General features: G+C 45.8%; 1 long non-coding RNA gene across 1 annotated transcript in view; it reads left to right on the plus strand.

Annotated features, from left to right (window-relative positions):
• Positions 1-853: 853 nt before the first annotated feature.
• The window catches only part of LOC147660718 (uncharacterized), a 74,175-nt gene continuing 57,395 nt past the window's right edge, over positions 854-17,633 (plus strand). Inside the window, exon 1 of the long non-coding RNA XR_015306196.1 lies at positions 854-987. This is a non-coding gene — a long non-coding RNA (uncharacterized LOC147660718). The remainder of the gene's footprint in view (positions 988-17,633) is intronic.

A 17,633-nucleotide genomic window follows, 5' to 3' on the forward strand; every position in this document is an offset into this window, starting at 1 on the left:
ATCTTCTCACCACACAGACTGGTCACCGTTTGCGGAGGCCTTCAAAAGAGTGACCCAATTCCACCACTGAGGGCCAACGATCATTTTTGTTCCAAAATAATCATCCTTCAATACAACAACAAGAACAAATGATTCCCGGAGAGCAGGCTCGAGACCCTCCAGCAGCAGACAATCTTTGTATCTCATGGCCTCACCTGGGGTTTCTTGTGGGTGCTGCGGGCCCTGCTGGGGTCGGTTTAAAAGAGAGCCTCGGATGAACAACTGCGCATGCGCCGAGAACAGACACTGCCTCCTGCCACGGAGCCCGAGTTCAGGAAGGGCTTAGGTCTTGGATGAACAACTGCGCATGCGCCGAGTATAGACACTGCTTCCGACAGTGTGGGTAAAAGAGGCTTCGGCTTAACAACTGCGCATGCGCTAAGGACAGACATGGTGTTCGGGTGTTCGCAATCGAACACCAGAAGTCTTTGCAAGAAATATTCCTTTATTTAGTTCACAGCACGGAGCGCAGCACAGGCCCGGGGCGCAGTAAAGGGCTCCACGTCAGTACCAGTGCAGGTGGGACGGGGTCCGAGAAGGGTCACATTGAATGAGATACAGCACGCGCTGAGATGTACTGAAGTGCAAAGCTCCTCTGTCCGGCTCCTCTATGGGGGGGTGTCTCTCCTCTGCGCAGGCGCAGTGACGCTGAGCGTCCTCTGTCCAGGGCTGTTCACAGTCTGCAGTCAGTGTAAGGGCCCAACACTTTTTGATTGTTCTGCGATAGGGAGTAGTGTCTTTGCTCCGCACGAGCGCAGCTGTGACGCGCGGTGCTGCGCCTGCGCAACCGTGAGACGCCATCTACTGTTCGTTCGGGGGAATAACACACCGGGACACACTCCTCACAGGCAGCCGGGCCCTCGGTGCCGGACTCAGGCGGGCCGGGCCCCCGGTGTGCCCCCTCCCTCCCAGGCCCTGCAAACCCCACTGAGCGGTGCACAAGGAGAGGTGAGGTTTTTATTTTATTTTATTTATGCATTTTTATATAGCGCGGACTTTACCCGAAGGCGTCAGAGCGCTTCACATTAGGAACAGAAATGAAACATAATGAGAAACATTACAGAAGAGCAGATTACTAAAACATACGTTACTTACATAAGGTAATAGTGACAATTGTGAGCAAACAAAAAACATGAGGTAGTAAAAATTGTGAGCAACCAAAAATACATGAGGTAGTAAAGGTAATAGTGACAATTGTGAGCAAACAAAATACTTGAGGTAGTAAAAATTGCGAGCAACCAAAAATACATGAGGTAGTCAAAAGTGCACAAGAGGAAAAGTGACAAGTGTGCAGTTAAAAGAGAAAACAGAGTATAATTTGAGGTATAATACTGCAATAAGTGCTAGGCACAAGAACAGGCGTTACGTAGGCAAGGTGGCACTTGTGCAAGTATCAAAGGTAAAAACATGTGAGAGGTGTCCTCAAAGCGCCCAATCATGTGTGTGTGTTTAATAATATTTTTAGTGGATCTTATGTTTTTTGTTGTTGTTTTTGTTGTTGTTATTTATGAAGAACAAAATAGAGACAATGAACGTCATCGCCATAGTCAAACAATTCCATATAATCCCATTCACCGTGTGTGTATTTGTGGAATACCAAGTAATGTCCCTGGTGTCTGATTACTGGTGTTTGTTTTTATTTATTTTATTTTATTTTTTTAACCCCTTGGCCGTGGCTGTAATTCCACGGCGGCGCTAGGGGGGAGCCGCGCGGCGCCGCCATGCTCGTGACGGAACCACTCCGTCACAAGCCGCGGGCGCGCTATGCTTGTGACGGAGTAGTTCCGTCACGGCCCGCCTGCTCCATAGAACACGCCGCGCAGGCGCGGAATTGATGCCGCGCAGGCGCGGCGGCCGGGTCATGAAGGAACCATTCCGTCACCAGCACAGCGCGTCCGTAGCTCGTGATGGAGTGGTTCCGTCACGTGCACGGAAAGGGTTAATGCATTTTTATAAAGCGCGGACTTTACCCGAAAGTGTCAGAGCGCTTTACTATAGAACCAGTTACGTTACATGAGAGAACGGTTACAGGAATGGAACAAACAAAAATAGCATGCCATAGAATCAAAGCGACGCAGGAAAAAGGCACACAATCGCAAGCGCAGACTGTACAAGCAAAAATATGAATATATATGACAAATTTTACAATGACTAAAGCACTTACTGACGAAAAATAGCAGGCCATAGAATCAAAACAACGCAGGTAAAAAAAACACAATATTAACCGCAGCAAGCACAGGATGTACAAACAAAAATATAAATATAAGTGACGAATTTACTGAGAAGGAGGGAATTAGTTCTGAAAGTGTCTTTGGAATTAAAGAGATTTGAGGTCCGCTTTGAAGATCTGGATGGAGGTGATGGCACGGAGCGGAGCGAAGGAGGAAGCGAGTTCCAGATTCTCACAGCATTACCTGAGAACGATTGTGCCATCAATTTTTCCCTTTTGATGGAGGTGGGGCTCAAGCAGGAACTTTTCCGCATTGCGAGAAGGTCTTGAGCCTCCAGCCAATTTCAGTTTCTTCGCCAGATAGCGAGGGAAGGAAGAGTGCAAAGCTTTGTGGGTGATGCACGCTGTTTTGTAGATAGCTCTAGCCTTGATGGGAAGCCATCGGAGAGAAGATAAGATAGGATAGGAGTGATGTAGTCACTTCGTTTGGACCCTGAAATGAAGCGAGCTGCTGAATGGAGGACGGATTTGAGGGGGGACAGGTGAGATTTGGGAAGGCCAAGTCAGAAGAGAATTACAATAGTCCAGTCTAGAGAGAACTAGCGATTGGACCAAGGTTTTTAGGTCATTCTCCGGGCAGAACCGGCGAATCCCCCATAAAAGGCACCGCTGATAACGTGCGCTCTTGGCCATGGAATTGATGTGTGAGGTTAGGTTGAGTCTTTTGTCAAGTATGACACCTAAGGATTTAGCGCAGTCCACAATGATGGGTTTACTGTTGAGTAGATTTGATTGATCCATCCAGGATTGAACAGGAGGCGGAGAGAGCTAGATAAGAGGAGGAATTCCTTTTTAGAGGGATTGTGAATTACTTGGTGAGCTAACATCCAGTTGTGAATAGGGTTGAGAGTAGAGCTGAGTAGTGAGAGATCATGAGGGGAAGACACCTTGAGGTAGATTTGGGTATTATCCGCATAAAGATGGTAGAGGATTCCAGATTTGCTTAGAAGGATCCATAATGATTCCAAGTAGAGTTTGAACAGAGTGGGAGCAAGGATAGAACCTTGAGGTACACCTTGACCAACCACCAGTCGAGACAACAGACTGTTCGCAATCTTGATCATTTGGGATCTGTCCGCGAGGAAAGAGGCAAACCATTTGAGTACTGTGCCTTCCACGCCCATTCTCTGTCGGAGAATGTTAAGGAGGGTGTCGTGATTAACAGTGTCAAAAGGTGCAGAGAGGTCAAGAAGAATCAGAAGGCACAATTCCCCCGAATTGAGAATATGCAGCGCATCATCGATCACTAGCAGCAGTGTTGTTTCAGTGCTGCAGTTTTGAATAAAGCCAGACTGGAACATGTTGAGGAGATTATTGTCCATAATGTGTTGGGAGAGTTGTTTTGCAACACATTTTTGTGTGATCTTTGAAAGAAAAGGGAGATTGGTGATGGGGCGGAAGTTATTGAGGTCATTTGCATCTGCAGAGCGTTTTTTTAGAAGGGGGGAAACCTGTCTAGTTTTGAGGACAATTGGGAGGGATCCTTGACTGAGGAAGAGATTGACTAGCCTGGTCGAGTAGGAGAGAGTGTCAGTATAGAAATTAATGGCGATGCCACTGGGTATGGGGTCAGAAGAATGGTTGGAGGGTTTGATTTCGCGGATGCATTTGAGGAGATCAACCTCTGAGATGGCGGCAAAGTTCTGCCAAGTGACTAAGGATTTTCGCTCCTCGATGGGGGTGGGGTGGGTGACCTGTTCCACCAGAGATCTACTGTAAAGAACTCTGATACACACCAGATAATGGCGAAGAAGTTCTTTATTTATATATCCTTGAAGATCCCTTTTGCTAGTAAGATGCTTCTTAATTACGCTCCGGCTGTGTGGATGAGAAGTGTTTATTTTTCCTTCTTTATTTTTTTAAAATTTCGCTGACGTACAAGGCAGGTAAACTGGACTGCTGATTTATTACTTTAAAGGTGGCCGCTTGACGTTAGAGGCATCCGTCTTCGTCTCTGACGTTTACACAGATGGACTGATGACGTAGGAAGAATAAGTCAATGCGGCAGTTTGTGAGTGTTCGTTAAGGCAGTTGTGTACCTCAGCAAGTGTATTTTCCAGTCAGAATGTAATTCCAGCAATATTAAAAGTTGAAGAGAAAGTGTCACATTTTTTAAAATTACCTTGAAATGTGTTGCTCGAAGCTTACTTGCTGTTTAGACTTTTAGATGAAGTTTGGCTTGTGGCTCGCTGAAAATTCTTGTTGGTTTCTTTGTTGTAGTACGTTTTTTACCGATAATTTTTCCTTGTTACTTCTTATTTCGATCGCAAGTTCCAAGTAAGTATTTTAGCCAAAGTTCATTTCTGCATGTTCAAATTTTATCAAGTTTCTTTTTCTTCAGAATTTTTACTCGTTTGAGTTTACTGTGTTCACCTTAATTACATATTTGACTGTTCTCCGACCTTAAGTGCACTGATGTTAACAAAATCAATTTATTATTTGCAAATCTTGGAATTCACCTGACACGAAGTACTTGAAATCGCGTATCTTCTATGACTGTATCCTTGTATATTTCCTTAAGTGCTGAGTTCTCGTGTTGGTGCTCGTCGCCACTTTGTAAAGAACTCCGATACACACCAGATAATAAGCGAAGAAGTTCTTTATTTATAATCGCCAACACAGGCTCCAGGGGAGCTCTAGCGTAACTTGTCAAAGCAGTGATCAGCTGTCAACTGTCAGCTGATTACCTCACGGCTGGTACGGTATCCGCACATGGACATCAAAAAAGCAATGGCAGAACTGTGTCCACGGAGGGACACAACTACAGAGGACGTAACATCTACTTATTATTTCTATGATGAGTTTGTATTGTTCTTGTTTTGTCTCAACATTGGTTTGCTTGTTCAACCTGGTGCGTTCAAGGCACTCTATATGCTCGATACTACCGCTGACCTAATGGCCTATTTAAATGTTTTTCCATTTAGCTGCCTACAGCCGGAGGATTTCTGACCATACCATTACTAAGTGGTTTATGCTCGCTATCATGGCGCTCTCACCAATATTGAAGTGGAAGATCGTTCTGAATATTTATGAGTAAGTGTTCCCTGTATCTGATGGCTTCTTCAGGCTTTTCGATGTTTGACGATTAGGGCAAGTGCAAGAGCACACTACCTGTTGTCCAATAGTTTGCATACCAATGTTCTGGTTTCTACTTACTAGTCGTTCCAGGACTCTTTACTTACGTATAACTACTACGAAGGTTCACTCGACACAGAGAAAATATTTCTGACCGACTACTTGGGCCACAGATACTCCTCTCTAAAGTAAGTGCTGGGGAGAGAGGTTGTTAGGGTCACTATATAGCTGGCTTTTATAGATAGGTGATTTAAGTCATCTTTTGATACTTTACATTTACTATCACCTATACTGATCTCTTTAGCTGCTGGTATTTATGCTGTGAGGGGTCTCATATTTCGGATGCTCCATCTTACTGCTGGTTATTAGACTGCGGGCCCAGTAATCTTCATTGGATTTAGTAAGTTTTGGCTTGTTACTAAGCAGCCCACATGAGTTAAACCATTCATTGTATCTTGCATTAGTTACATTATATATATATATTTATATATATACATTTCTTTTTTTTTACTACACTACATCACATATATACCTTTCCAGTAAATATATTTTTTAGCTGGTATGAAAGGTCATGTGGATCTATGTTTTGACGAGATCAATCAGGACTTTGAGGAGCTAGTTGTAAAACATATAAGAAGATTGTATAGGAATAACTCGTGGATTTTCGACTTTATTTTATTTTTAGTATACATTCTACATATTTGCAGAACATCTTCTAGCTTGGCAGCCATACTACCTCATCAGAATACCCTTTGAAAAGCTTAGAAGTGCCTCATATGATATTTATAACATTCTCAACTTGGGTATTTACTTATATGTTTCTCTCTGGAATTGTTTCACTTCACCAATTATCCTTGGATTTGGAATTGGCGTACTATATGGAGATTGGGTCTATTTTTCATTTTAATTAACTTTTTCTTTCTTTCACTTGGAGCTTCAATTTGTGTACTTGGGTGTCTTTGTGATTCACTGGATATTTCCAACATTTTCCCTTCGTTTCCCTTTTTTAACCAACACTTTTAAGACCTTCCTTTCTACCCCTTCTTGTTTCTTCTACAGGCATGTTTTTATTAGAAACTTAATAGATTTTTCTATATACAAAAACGTTTTTTGTGAATAACTATTAAAAAGTTATGAATGAAATGTATTTTTCTGTTAAACAGCCTTGAAAAAGTCGTCCCAAGACACAACACGTGTCGGCTGTTCTTGTTTCTGTCTCTACGTGTCAACATTTGAGAAGACTTATGAATAAAATATTTCTGTTACATATATAATTGGACTTGTGCTACTATTGTTCTCAGAGCTGTGGACCCACTTGAGTCCCCTTTATAACTTGTTTGAGCTGTGCCCTGTCATTCAGATTATTGTTTTGCTATATGAAGATTTTCTACATATAGATAAGCACTGTGGATGGCACAGTGCTTAGTATTGAGCACGCTGGAGAAAATCCGCTTCATCTTGTTAACTTTGTGGCAACCTTTTACGGAGGTGCTGGCTGTTGTGTACCACTGCCATCAGGTGTTTTTGTAACAAGCCAGAACTATTGGCTTTGTCTATGGTTGTTAGTTGCATAAAATAAAAAAGCAGCAACCATGGCTGCTATATTCTTTCTCGGGATGATGAGTATAGTCTAGTGATAGTGGCGCCTCACTTGATTATCGGTGTATCTGTTCTATACTATTTAGTGTGTTATGGTGCTTGGGGCGGGGGTCCTCATCCTTGACCTCATCATTCAGTACTCCACGTGAGAACTGTACAAATTTTGTTACAATGTCCTAGCACACATAAACCCTTATTCCGTTTTGTTCATATATATAAACAAAAAATAGCAGTAAACAATCTCTGTATTCATATTTTCTTTTCTTTATTCCAGTAGTTGTTGCCAACACGTGTTTCGTTTCTGCCTGGGTAGTTCATCCGCGACTTCGTCAGGGCTGTAAAACATATATACAATGCGATGTAACAACATCACACATATGTTTTGCATTAAGATCTATGCATATGTGTACACAGTCCCTCAGTCCCCTTTTAAGGTAGAGGATAAGCACCCCAAAAGTGTGAGCTTAGTGAGACAGAAATACGGCACAATTTTGGTTGTGTTGCATTCAAAATTGAGATAATTTATTTCTCTATTCCCTGTGTGTCCCAGTGGTAGGGGTATTATGCAAATAATATTAGGGGTCATATCTCCTGTATATAGTGTCTATATTCTTCATGCTATCTGTAGCGCTTACAGTGTATACCCCAGGATTGGCATACCTGAGATACTGGAATCGAGATCAGCTGGCCTGTAATTTATAAGACCAATATGAGTATTCGGGCAAACATCAGAAAACGTAATCACTCCTTACTAGTTGACATATAATCAAAATGTCACCAAAAGAGCCTACCTTCTGACCGATTGTAATTCCGTCCCGGCCAATTGTCGGCCTGGGCGAGGATGTAGGTATCTTATGTCGTATGCTCAGAAATTCTGAAACAGAATCATACCTGTCCATTATTTCCAGTCTTCATAACATTTCCATCGAGCACCATATTACTCATCCATTACCGACTCCTCCAAATCAATCTCCAACCTATTGTGTATCATCTTATCCTTAAAAACTAAAAACGGCAGTGGATTCCGTCACAACTATTAGTTATGGAATCGCTGTGCTGATCCCATTTTACAGACTAAACCTGTCTGTATTATTAAAATTATAGATATCTCATCTGTTGTACCAGATTATCATGGGAAATATCTATCAGTTCTAAACTTGGCATGCATTATTATTATACGAGCTTAAGTCTTATACTGCGTTTAGTAATATAAACCACTGTAACCCATGGTAATCCATATATTAGGTAAATCTACGCACAAAACTGCTCGTATAGATACCTTGCGTGTGTCTCAGAAGGCTCGTAGTAAGTCGATGTGGGAGAAGGCAGAACGCTGTACGTGGCGTCGTCTTCCCCAGTAATATTAGTAACTGTGTCCCAAAGTCCTAATTCGGATTCTGCATACAAGTATATGGAGATTTAGAGTGAGAGAGGTACCCCTTGGGAATGTCAAGAGAAATAGGGTAATTAAACCAGTAGAGAGCAGAGTTTCCCTGGACCGTGATATATATATACACAATCAACATACAACAATATAATATAACAACGTAAATAAATAAATGATTTCAAAATGTATTAAAAATACATCTTAACATAAAATCATTAGAAATATATGCAATTCTTAATCCCCACAATGTAAGAGCATAGATAAAAATACATAAAAACAATCATACAATTATGACCAGCATAATTTATACAAGACAGAACATGTTATATGACTTAAATTTGTCATTCCTCTTTGTACATCTCATATATTTCACTGCCACATAATGTCATCCACTTTCAAATATTTGATGATTGACAGAAATGTTGCTTAATGGGATGGTACAGGTGAATGCGTCGACGCGTTTCAATGGCTTGAAAATTTTACACCATCTTTTTCAAGACAAGTACGTTTTGTCTGTCTCTGACAGGGTTATTGGTCTTTTCCCTATAAAGATATACAGAATTAAATTCTATTCTTTTTTTGATAAAATCACATTTTATTCATCACGTTAATTTAAATGCTATACTTTAACATCATACATATAACGTCCCCTACAAAACATTATTTTCAATCTGAAACCTTCTTAATGCTGTTAGAACATTATCATTCTTTCTTTTTTTTTAATTTATTTTTATTGCAGATACACAAGGGGCCATTATACAATCTGTCAGCGAAACTCTGTGTACAGTAGCTATTATTACCTCGCACCCTGAAAGATATACGGCCATTCAGCCCACACCCCGGAAGTCGGGCGGTGCGCGTCGTCAGTGTCTCAGTTACTCCCAAGGTTGCCAGCCATGATCAGTCTTAGGCTACCCAAGTTTCCACTTTTTCTTTTTTGTTGTAAGTATTGAAACTGTCCCCTTCCCTCCCCCCTCCCTCAACCCACGGCGGTCAAACGTTAAAAAACTCAAGATAGAATTCAGCAATATACAAGCAGTTTACAGAAACGTATGATTTTCGCATACTCTCCCTCCCTCTCCCTCCCACCATCAGCCAGGTACATACATTTGTTCGGAGCTTGTTATGATCAGTGACCCTCTACTCCTCGATGCGGTTGAAAGCATGTCCATTCAGTCCCTCCTATACCCCAACCGGACAAAAGCAGTGACGCAATCCCTCTACCCTCTCACATCCCACTACAACCCCCCATCCAATCCATGATAGTGTCTCCATTTAGACCAAACTTTCCTGAATTTCCGGGGACAACCTCTCGCCTTGTACGTGACCCTCTCCGCTGCCATTTACAGGTCTAAACCTCTCCTCCACTCCTCTAGGTCCGCGGATTCTGGCGCTCCCCAATGTTTTGCAATGTCCCACTTGGCAACTACTAATGCCAGGACCAGGAAAATGAGTAGTGGGCGGGTCAGGTCTACTTCGGTCGACATACCAAGCAGCGCCAACTTAGGGTCTATAGGGATGGGAGCCCGAGGACTTCTTCAAGTTCCTGAAAGATCTGCGACCAGTACCTCTGTATGACAGAACAGGTCCATACTGTCCTCCCGCCGGCACCTAAGGCATCATGGTCCCTCTATTCTCCCCATTTTGTATAGATGTACCCTGTCGAAGTATGTTCTGGGGAGAAAGTTAAATTGGATCAGTCGCAGCCTGGACTTGATGGCCACTTCCCGGAATCCCGGGGGTGTGTCAAGATTATCTCCCAGTCCAGGTCTTCCATCTCCCCTACCTCCGCCTCCCATACCTGTCTAAGTTTTGTTAAGTCATCCAACATATGGTTCGTCAGTGTTTTATATGTGAGGGACACCGCCTGTCCAACCATGTGTTCCTGGAGCAGTCTCCCCTCCAGTGGTGCATACTCGGGAATATCAAGCAGCAAGATATTCTGGGTCTGCCAGGCATGGCGCAGCAGTACCTATTTGAAATGTTGCGTGGTGTGCAACCCGAACTCCATTTGGAGGGCCCTGAACGACTTTAGTTCCCCCTTGGCTATTACATCTCCAATAGTAGAAATGCCAATGTCGTCCCATCTCTGGAATCCACGTAGTTTATGTAACTCATGTAGCCAGCGACAATACCACAGTGGTGTCTGCCTTGTAGGTTTGTGTTCCCACCCCATGCGTTTTGTAGCTTTCGTCCAGGCCCTTAGCGTTATGGATGTAGCAGGGAGAAGGTGGGCTCTCCTCGCATCCCCATAGAGATACTGCAGTATATTTCTGGGCGCCAGTTTAGCTCTTTCCAGGGAATATGTCGGGTGGTCCGCCGCCGCATGGAGCCAATCATTGATTGGAGTCAGATGTTCCACCCAGTAGTAGGCTTCCAAATTGGGAAGCGAGATTCCCCCGTTGTACTGGTGTCTTTGTAGTGTGGCCAGGGCCACCCTCGCCTGTTTCCCGAGCCAGAGGAAAGATCGCAAATCTGCATGGATCCTGGAGAAGACCGTAGTTGGCAGCGGATAGTACTCGTTTTGGAGGGCGTATAGAAATTTCGGTAGGACAACCATTTTATACATGGCTGCCCTGCCCAGGAGTGTTAAAGGGAGCCGTCTCCAACGGTCCATATCCGCCACCGCGTTCACGATGATACACTCCACGTTTTTTTGGAACGAGAGAGGGATGTTCGTCGTAATATAAACCCCCAGGTACTGGAACCCTTCTGCTGTCGTCGTCAGTTCCCCTGGTAAACTCCCCCACTGATTTCTCCCCTTCGGGTCGTATAGTACTGATTTGTGCCAATTTATTTTTTGGCCCGCCATCTCCCCATATTGTTCCAATTCTCGGAAGAGCTCCGGTACGGTCGTCTCGGGCTCTGTTATATAGAGCAGGGCGTCATCCGCGTAAAGCGAAATCTTTTCGGGGGGGAGCGTCGTCGCCCCATCAGTGAAGCCGTGCATATTTGCATTGTGTCTGACCCTGTCCACTAGGGCTTCTATTACAAGTGTAAAGAGAAGTGGGGACAGGGGGCATCCTTGCCTAGTACCTCTCTGTATAGGAAATATTCGGGAGAGCGTTCCATTAACCCTCACCCTAGCCCTTGGGCCGGTATAGAGTAGTCTGATCCACGCCGTTAACTTTGGACCGAATCCAAATCTCCGGAGCACTGCAAACAGAAAGGGCCAATGTACCGCATCGAACGCTTTTTCAGCGTCCAGGGAGAGGAACCAGTGTGGGTCTTCCCTCTCCTTTACCTCCTGGAGCCAGTTATGAGTTCTGCGGAGATTTAGCTTCGTTGCCCTGTCAGGTAGGAAACCTGACTGGTCCATATGTACCAGACCTGTTATGACCGCCCTCAAGCGAACCGCTAGGATGGTCGCCAGCACTTTTACTTCCGTGTTGAGTAGAGATATCGGCCGGTAGGAGGCACATTCAGTTCGTGGCTTACCCTCCTTGATTAATGGTATAATTGTGGCCATAGTAAGATCCGGAGGGAGTTCTCCGATCTCAAGGGCGTCTATTAGGAGGCCCCGAAGGTGGGGGGTCAGCAGGTCTGATGTGCATTTAAAGAGTTCTGCCGGGAATCCATTCGGGCCCGGTGTTTTACCCGGTCGGAGTCTGGCAATAGCGGTCGTGATGTCTTCTAACGTTATGTCAGCTTCTAATGTGTCCACTTCTTCCGGTGGAAGGACCGGCAAGGTGGTGTTGTCCAGATACTGAAGGGCCTCCTCGTAAGTCGCCAGGTCGCGCGCTTTGTATAAGGTTTCATAGTGGGTAGCAAAAGCCTCCGCTATTTCTACGTCAGTTTTGACCGCATTACCTCCCATCGTGGCTATGCCATCTATCCACCTCTCTGCTCTCTCCTTCTTGCTGAGCCATGCCAGTAATTTCCCTGACTTATCCCCCACGTCATACAATCTGTGTAGGTCGCTTGTGATTAGGTCTTGGCTTCGTTAGTCACCAATTCCCGATATTGCTTCTGAACGTCAAGTAACCGCCGCAGGGAGTTTTCGGACTTATGGGCTAGGTATTCGCCTTCCTATTTTAGAATAGACTGTTCCAGGGCTGCTGCCTCTGCCTGAAGTCGCCGTCTGTCTTCCTCTAGTCAAAGCCTAATCCTATCGCGCATGACTGGTTTCAGGGCCTCCCATAATGTGATTTTTGACAATGTCCTTGAGGTATATCTTTATGTCTGTCCTCACATCTTTCAGTATTTTTGCGTTCTGGAGGTCCCAGGCCGCGAGTCGTCAGTACCCCGCATCCTCAGCTCTGTCACGCCCTACTCTAACATACAAAGGTGAGTGGTCAGAGATGCCCCTGGCTCTGTAGTCAGCTACATCCCCTACTTCCAGCCATTGCCTGTGCATGAAAACATAATCAAGACGGGAGAACGTCCGATGCGCCCCTTAGTAGGTGGAGTAGGCGCGCTGCGTCGGGTGAAGTCACCGCCATGCGTCCGTCAGCCCCAAGGAGGACATCAGATCAAACAATGCCGTCCTATGTCCGCCGTCAACTATGGTGCCTGATCTGTCGAGGGCAACGTCCATGACATCATTAAAGTCCCCTCCCACCACCTGTATCGTGTCTGCTGTGTCTAAGAGGATGTTCGCGACTGAGGCATTTGTGCGCGACTGCAGCTTAGGTGGTGCATAAACAGAGATCAAGGTATACGTGTGCCTATTCCAGTTGCCCTGAACTCCCGCATAGGTACCCTGTGGGTCAAGCCACGTATGTGTGATGGCGAAAGGTTGGGGTTTTTTAATCATGACTGCCACTCCCCTGGAGTCTGAAGTGTAACCCGCATGGACCAACATCCTATATTTGCCCCTAGCAACAAAGGAACACTGAGTACCCCCAAGATGCGTCTCTTTCAGAAAAATGATGTCGGGGTCAGTCTTTTTAATGTATGCGTTTACCAGCCCTCTCTTGATTTTCGACCCCAACCCATTGACATTCCACGTCCGTATGTTCAACCTCTTGCCAGCCACGTGTGATGCTTCTACGGTACCGGCCATGGAAGAGTGCAGTGACCATGTGTGACCCAACACTTACGGTTGGCAGTGTTGCGAAGACATAAATTGCTGAAGTGATTTTCTACCCGAGTCTTCAGTGTTCCCACCTGAGTCCCTCCCCGTACCCTGCCCCAACAAATTTGAAATACAAATAACTGTAATGCCCTCCCCCCTGCATCCCCACCAACTTGAGCATCCCCCTCCCCCCACCCCACCTCCCTCCCCTTCCAGATGTGTCCTTACTCAGGACATAGCTTTCCCAAGGAGTAGGCCTGTCGCCCACCCGCCAACCCACCCTAGTAAACACCCAACAACCCTATCTACGTGTCAAGCAAAGCACAATAAAGTGGGCGTGTTAACTTGCGTGCTTCCTTTTGGCAGGCTGCCACTCCAGACCTCCCAGTCCTCCAAATGAACAATATTTCACCTAACTCCCCATGGCTCCAGACTCAGAACGTAGTTTGTGCAGCAGTCTCTCTTCCGTCAGGATTTAGAGTCTGGAATTTCAGATTCGGGGGCACTGTGCTGTCCTGATAGGTCATGTTCCATGACCCGTATCTCCTTCACCAGCGGATGGTCTGATTGTCCGTCATCCTCCTCTCCCTCTCCGCCGGATGAGTGGCTGTCCAGTGTCTCCTCCTCCTCGCCTTCCGACCGTGCAGTGGTGCGCAACGCCGCGTCTCTCGACCCGGATGCAGCTGCACCTCTTGGAGAAGCGGAGCGCCCTTTCCTTGCCTGTCCTGTACCGCGGCTTCTGTATGGCGTCGCTGGGGTTTGCCTCTTAGATCGCCTGGATTTCAGTCATTGAGGTTTCGTATGTTCCCAGTGTGTCGCATTTTTCCGTGACCTATCTAGCACATCACTCTCCCTGCTGTTGAGGATCGGATGCTCCTCCAGCCATTGCCAAGCGTCTTCCGGGTGTACGAAATAGAGTGTCCGCTCATTGAATATCACCTTAAGCTTCGCAGGGAACAGTAACATGTACGGAATTTTTAAGTCTCTGACTTTAGCCTTTACTGAGTCGAAGGATCGCCTCTGCTTTTGCACCTCCTGACTATAGTCCGGGAAGATCATAACATGCGAGTTTTCCAGACGAATCTCCCCCATCTTCCTCGCCTCCCTCAGTATCAAATCTCTGTCTGCAAAGTTCAAAAAACGTGCAATGATCGGACGCGGTTTTGCTCCCTCAGGCGGTTTCGCGAGGAGTGCTTTGTGTGCCCTCTCTATTATGAAGCATGGTGAGAATTGCGCCAGGGGGAATGTTTCTCGTAGCCACGCATGAAGGAAGGATACCATGTCGTTCTTTTCAATTCCTTCTCTGAAGCCTACAAAGCGTAGGGTGTTGCGCCGGGCCCTATTTTCGGCGGCGTCCACCTTCCAGGTGAGCTGGCGATTCGTGGCCTGCAGTTCCGCCATGTCTCTTCGAAGAGTTGTGATCGAATCCTCGGCTTCCCCCACTCGAGCCTCCGCAGCGGTGACCCTGTCAGATAGATTGCGGAAGTCCTGTCGTAAGAGTGTCACTTACGAGCCCACCTCGCCGATTTTGACCTCCAGTGCCGCCCTGGACTCCTGAATGTCTGTGCGGGAGGCCTGAATTGCCGCCATCAGTAGCTCAGTGTCTGAACGCGTGTTCGAGGGCGCGGGTTGACCTTCCGCCCCTGGCGCGGTGCCGCAAAGTTGTCCATCGGGCCTTGTTTGGGTCCTTTCGGCAGAGTCTCCTTTTTCCCCATGGTTCTTTGGGTTGTCAGCGTCCGGGCACCCCGCCGGCCGGTCTCTTCCCACCGCCGGGTGTTGTGAGTTTCCCCCAGGTGCTCTCCCACTGCCTGCGGCCTCCTCAGCCTTGTTCCTCCGCCGCTACCCGGCTGGGCGTCTTTCAGTGTGGCCCTCTCGCTGTTCCTCAATTTCCCCTCGCAGGGTCCCGGGTGTCCTGCTTATCTCTGCACCAGCTGTGGCCCGTCCGAGCCACTCACCCTCTCAACGGCTCCCGCTGTTTTGCCTCGGGCGTGTCATGCTTCATCATCGGGGTCATCGTACCCCTCTACGGGGTACGGCGTGCTGCGACCTACGGAGACGTGGGAGCACTTGTTAGACTATGTGTGGTGTTGGTGAGGGGGTATTCTGAATAAATGTGAGTGTATTGTGGGGTTTGGGAAATAGTGATAGTTAAAAAGAACCTGGCTAGTGGGGTGACTAAAAATTATTTAATAAGCCCCCGGGCTGGTGCTGTTAAAAATGAGGGTGGGAGGTCACTACGCTGACAATGTGTGTTACCTTCTTTTTGTGTGTGTCAACATGTTTCGGTGCCAGAAGCACCTTCTTCAGAACGGGGTGCACAAATCACCACCTTACTCACGTTTCTCTAACTAATACCAGAATTTTCTAATAAAAGTGAGGAAAAATTACAGTGCAGGTAAAAGTAATGTACCTAAAAAAAAGACGTTGTCTATTGATCAACCTGTAAAGGAAAGAAGACAAAACATTTTTTTGGGGTGGTCTCCCTCTCCATATCCATAGGTAAAATATCCAGTGGTTACAGGTGACATACTATAGCTGTATTCCAGTGCTTATAGTGGGATAAAAATATTTTACCAAAAACACACTAGACTCACTGACACACAACATAGAGCACACACACTTAATGAGGAAATTTTTGATCAGATGTTTTCAAATCATTTCCTGGTCGTAACACTATTGTTGGTAAAGAGGGAAAGGACAAAGTTTGTGTTATATCCCTGTAAAGTGAGGAGGAAAAATGTCAATTTCATGCCATTACATATTTAAAACATACTGTTTTGGAGTTGTAGATAAACCTCATGAGCCAAAACGTCAGGATCTGGTGTGCTAACTAGCACCTGTTTGAGAAAGAAAGGCATATTCAGGTCTTGGTTTAACTTACATTCATGTAGTGGTGGCAGTGCTCACAATCATCAGACCTTTCTACTCACGATTTCTACGAGGAAATACCTCCTGATCGATCCCTACGTGGCTCCGGTGATAATGCCAGAAGTAATTTTGAAACTGGGGTTTTATACCTTTTCCCGGGTTGGAGTTAATTGCATGACTAAGGTTTCCTTATGGCCATATATGGTCATTGTCGGTTTTAGTTAGTTAATTGTTGAGGAAATGTTGTGCCCATTGTTATTTCTCCATTTTCCCATGATATGCCCCTTCGATGCCACCGCCAGGTTTCCCAGCCACTGAGAGTTTCTTCATCCTTTTCTGCAGTAGAATTAACCATTTCCAGCGCAGGGAAAGGTCCGATTTGAGTTTGTGAATGCTCATATACTCGCAAGCTGGTGGCCATTCACAAACTGAGAAGGCAAGCCACGCGTGCGCTGCATTTACGATTGTGCAATTCTACGCATGCCTGGTTAAGAATTACCTGGCGGGTTTCATTTTATTTTATTGGCTAAGAGGTGTTTGAACTGGAAACACAGTAGCAGGGGACAGACCCAATGAGGTGTCCAGTTTCTATTTGGCACCACTTCCCCCTTGACTAGTTTTATTTATTAACATTATAAGAAGAGCTACTGAGTCCTAAAGACTTCCGGGAACCCGCAGGTGTGATCCCTGAGATTATGATTGGACAAAGTGCCCAACCTTCTTTCAAGTTAAAACTCTCTGCGCTTACATGCGATAAACGTGTTTCCCTTTGTATCTCTGCCCAAGAGAGTGGTGGTGACGCGACTTTCTTATTTTACGTACATGTATCATGACGTGCATTGATGTCGTATTTTCCAATGTTAACAGTGCGTTGTTGAACCGCCTGTTCGCTGGAGGGCCTGCTCCTGTGCTCACTCCTTTGTGATCTGGAGGTTTCTAGCCTGTATTCAGTTGAATGTAGGCGCTGGCTACACCTCTTTAGTCTCCAGCCAGCCTTGGGCATCTGGTGGTTTTGTGAAAAATAGCATGGCTTCAGAGTCCACCAGGAGCAATGTAGCCATGTACATAAGAGAACATTCCAGGCCAGTTTGACCAGCAAGAATGAACCTCTCAGTCTCTGTGCTTCTGTAGTGTAGTCTGGATAGATGGTCACTCAGCCTTGGGCAATTTGCCTGGGGCCCATGGACCTGGCGACATGCATAATGTAGTCGCGGTCCTGGTAGTTAAAGAGATGCAAAATGAATCTGTGGATTGTGGCACGCTCTTGTAGATGAAACCTAATGTATAAAGCATCCGCGCAGCACACACAGGCGACACACAAGGCACACTACAAAAAGACTCCTCACCAGGTTAGGTGGAAAACAGTATGTGTATTGTCGAATGAACACATCAGAAGGGAATCACAGGTGCAGATAAAC

This window comes from Lissotriton vulgaris, unplaced genomic scaffold, assembly GCF_964263255.1.
Source record: "Lissotriton vulgaris unplaced genomic scaffold, aLisVul1.2 SCAFFOLD_2418, whole genome shotgun sequence".
Classification (NCBI taxonomy): domain Eukaryota; kingdom Metazoa; phylum Chordata; class Amphibia; order Caudata; family Salamandridae; genus Lissotriton; species Lissotriton vulgaris.